Source organism: Pinus tabuliformis, chromosome J (assembly GCF_031772625.1).
Source record: "Pinus tabuliformis cultivar Carrire ecotype Pingquan chromosome J, CPIR1, whole genome shotgun sequence".
Taxonomy (NCBI): domain Eukaryota; kingdom Viridiplantae; phylum Streptophyta; class Pinopsida; order Pinales; family Pinaceae; genus Pinus; species Pinus tabuliformis.
Window position 1 is genome coordinate 1218501834 of NC_142295.1, and position 4263 is coordinate 1218506096.

The window sequence follows — 4263 nt, forward strand, 5'->3', positions numbered from 1 at the left end:
TGCAGTAGCGCATAGGGACCATTGGATCGATCAACAAACAAAAGATGGAAGGTGGAGATCGTATCGCGAAGAATTAAGTGAATGAATGTACGAATCAAGGTAACAAAGGAGATGAATGGCCGAGATCTGATCGCGCGAGTGAAGTCAAGAGATGGATGGATGAGGTTAACAGGAGATGAATAGCTGAGATCTTATTGCGCGGGTGAAGTCAAGATATGGACGAATGAGGCTAGTCGGCAGATGGATGACGAAGATTGGATCACGAGAAAAAGAAACATGCGGAAATGGTTGAGCAAGTTTTGAAGGCGGTAAGCTGTATTTCACGTGCCCTCAAACCATAAGCTATATTTTGAAATTTGACGCGATTAGCCTTACTGTGCGACAATAACACAGGAAAACCACTCATTTCGCACGCTCTTGGGCAGATAATGGTCATACAGAAATCCACGCGATATCACGTGATAGCAGTTGGATCATGATGGGCTGATCAATGGTGGAGATCGTCCAAGCTAGTTGGCGATTGGGTGAAGTGACAACCGTCAGATCAGGCAAGGCAGATCGATGGCAGGGACTTAAAGTTCATAAAGTAAGTGGTGGAATCCATGTAAATAGTGAATCAGACGTGATTGTGAAGGTTTGTTGGTGATCGGATGGAAAGGAAGCGATGTATGAGGAACGTGCTGGAGGCGGTTTCAAATGAAAATGACAGAGAAAACCAGTGAAGGTGAATGAGTAACTGCATCAAACGACAAATTCCATAGCTCGTGTGACAACCAGAAACCTGTATTTTTGGGGGTTGTTGAAGGGTCTCTTCCTTAAGTCATGGTCCCATAGGGAGGAGATGAGGTCGAGACACCTGCGCACAACCTGATAGTGATATTTTTCCTCTAACTAAACTGTGAACTGAAAGAAGGCATAAATGAATGTAAACTACAACAAATGCAGCTACTAAAGCAAATGAACATGAAAACCATGAATGATCTTACGCTATATTTTTGTGATGAAAGTGCAACTAATTAAGCAAATAAATCACGAAAACCATAAGGCTACTTAAGAAAATGAACAGAAAACCCTGAAACTAATTAAGCAAATAAACAGAACAGAACTCTATGCTAGCGTACATGTACAATAAGGAGGAGATGTGGCTGCTTGGGTCAGGCCCTAACCCAAGAGCTTTAGCCCTCGAATTTAACTCAGAGCTAGCTTAAACATAACTCATTCTTATTATAAAAACCATGGATTACAAAGAAAACTGTCACAAGTCTTTGCTGCTCAGAAATAAAATAGAGTTTTACAATAGAAGTCTGAATCCTACTGAGGTCCTAAGCCTCTCTACTTATACATTTGAAGTTTCCAATGACTTCCTTAAACAGGTTTCTGTCACTTTCACTTGCTTGGCTGTGTTCTAGTCCTCATGATTTGGTTGTTTGCATTTCGAGCTGGTGGAGGAATATTCTAATGGAGGGGTAGTAAATGAGGAGGATTTACCTCCTATAATTACTCTCCCTTGTCCCATTCACTTTTTACCAAGGTATTTGCCATAGTTCCTTGCTTTTATCTCTTATTCCTGCATTTTTCTTGCTTTTACCCTTTATTCCTACATTACATGCACATTAGACCACAAAGAAAAATATCCAACTCTAACTCATCTCATAAACAAAATATAATCAAAAGTATGCAATAAGTTGTGAGAATAGTTGGTTTGACTAAGCTAGGGGGTGAATTAAGGCCAATTAAGGCCCATGTAATTACTCAATGATGAGGCTCATCACACTTACAACTGATGTACAACATAACACAAATACGTGTCTAGAGTGCAACACAATGAATGCATATGTCACAATACCATGACTACACAATGCACATACAAAGTACCACATTCCCACAACATAGCATGTACGACATGCACTCAAAACCACACGTACACCAGTACCACATGTACCAAGCAACACCTGCACAACTTGTGCACAACATCACATGTAAACGGCACCACCTGGACAACGTATACACAATGCCATATGTACACTGCACCATTGTACAACTTGTACACAATACTACATGTACATAGTACCACACACATGACATATACATGACACCACATGTACATTGTGCCACATGCAAGACATGTACACAACACCACCTGCACACAGTTCCTTTTGTACAACATGTACATAACACCACATGCACACAACACCACATGTACACAAAAACACTTGTAATCATGAACACCACACCATATGTACATGGCACCATATGTACAACATGCATGCAACACCACTTGTACATAGCACTATATTTCCAACATGTACATAACATCATCTATACACAGCATTTCATATCCAGTATGTGCATAAGACCATATGCACACAAAACCGCACATCCATCATGCACACAGTAGAATATGTACACAATACCGCATATCCACCATGTACATAACACCATCTATACCCAACACTGAATATTCAACACTTCATACAACACTATTTGTACTACACTGTGCACATAACTTTACATAATCAACATCTACAGACACTAAATGTACACCACACCGCATGCACACAATATCAACAAGTACAACATATATGAGATATGCACAAGAGTCGTACCACACATCCAAAACCACACTGATTCTTTACCAAGCAACCTTGCATGCCGCATACCACACTACTTTCACTTTGCGTATGTATCCCTTGGTATAAATTTTCCATAACATAAGCATATGCATAATACACGCATACAATATAAATTCATATTCACATGATACTGACCTCATATGTTTGTCATGACTTACTCTTCCCACTTGATTCCTGATAGAATAGGAACCTCTTCATGTCATTTTCTTGTGTAAGCAATCATTCCTCCACAAGAATGATTACTAATGACCCTATTAGACAGTGACATAGATACACGCATACGTACATACATCCTAAAAAAATAATAATCTCATTAGTCAATGTCATACATACATACATATGTACATATAAACATAAGCATAAAATAATCATGATTCATGATCACCCTTTCCGACATGACATACATGCACGCCTACATGTATACATATATAAAGATCAACATAATCATGACCAAAACAAATATTATAAGTTCAAGGTTAAGAGAAATTTCTTTATCCATGCAACACATGTACAATATTGCGAACAACAGTCCCAGCATAACCAAGGCATCTGACACCTCAGATTCATTTACTTTAACTTTTCTTGATTACCTTTCCCATGAATGTTTTGTCATCATCCATTTACCACAATGGACCCAACCAATCCAACCGACTTTCATAGTCTTACCTTCTGCTACACTTACTCATACACTGAGATTCATCTGTGTCTGGAATTACCTGTTGGGTACCACAAAACTCTCCCCGATCTCCATTAAATTTCCTCTTTCTAAACCAAATCCCAAGACTCAAAACATAAAAGGAAAGAAAAGAAACAGCCAAGAAGGAAACCATGAAACTAATAACGACACCACAACCCAAGTGCCATGGCCATGTACAAGATGAAAAAAACCACAACCAAGCACAAAAAAGCACCAAAATACCAAAAGCACAAGACCTGCAACAAACAACATGACTCAATCCCCACAGTTCCTAAGGAAATATCAACTTGAGCATTCTCCAAGAATTCATGGCAATCTCTTCGCCATGCAATCCCCTGCATCATATTGCCATCTACACTTAACTGTCAGTGTATAAATAAACATAACAATACATCAGTTACCTTATCTTGTTGTTCCAAGCATGGTTCTTGCAAATGAACACATCCATGCCATATCTCAAGGGACTCCAATCCTTTGACAAATCCACATGTAACTAAAGACTAGCTATTATACCTATCAAGTACATTTTCATGAATCTAGCACATATCCAAATAATGTCAAGAAAAATCAAGGTTAAGAAGACTCCCTGTATGCAAAGCACTCGTTCGTTTGAAATTAGGGTTTCCAAACATCGCCAAAGGAAGTCCTACTTGATTCCTTTCTTTTACCTTTACCCTGCTGCAAGTGATTCTTACTATATGCTATCACGTCACCCATCTATCCGTTATATAAATACATCAATTATTACCTTTTCACACTAATATTAGGCATGTTTCCTGCAATTGCTCACACATCATGTCAACCACATGTTCTGAATATCAAGACAATCATATCTATCAATTGAAATCAACCTTTACCAAGACTAACAAACATGTCATAATCCATAGTCAACTCATAGTCATTAGACGTAATGCTACAACTATCACCTACTAC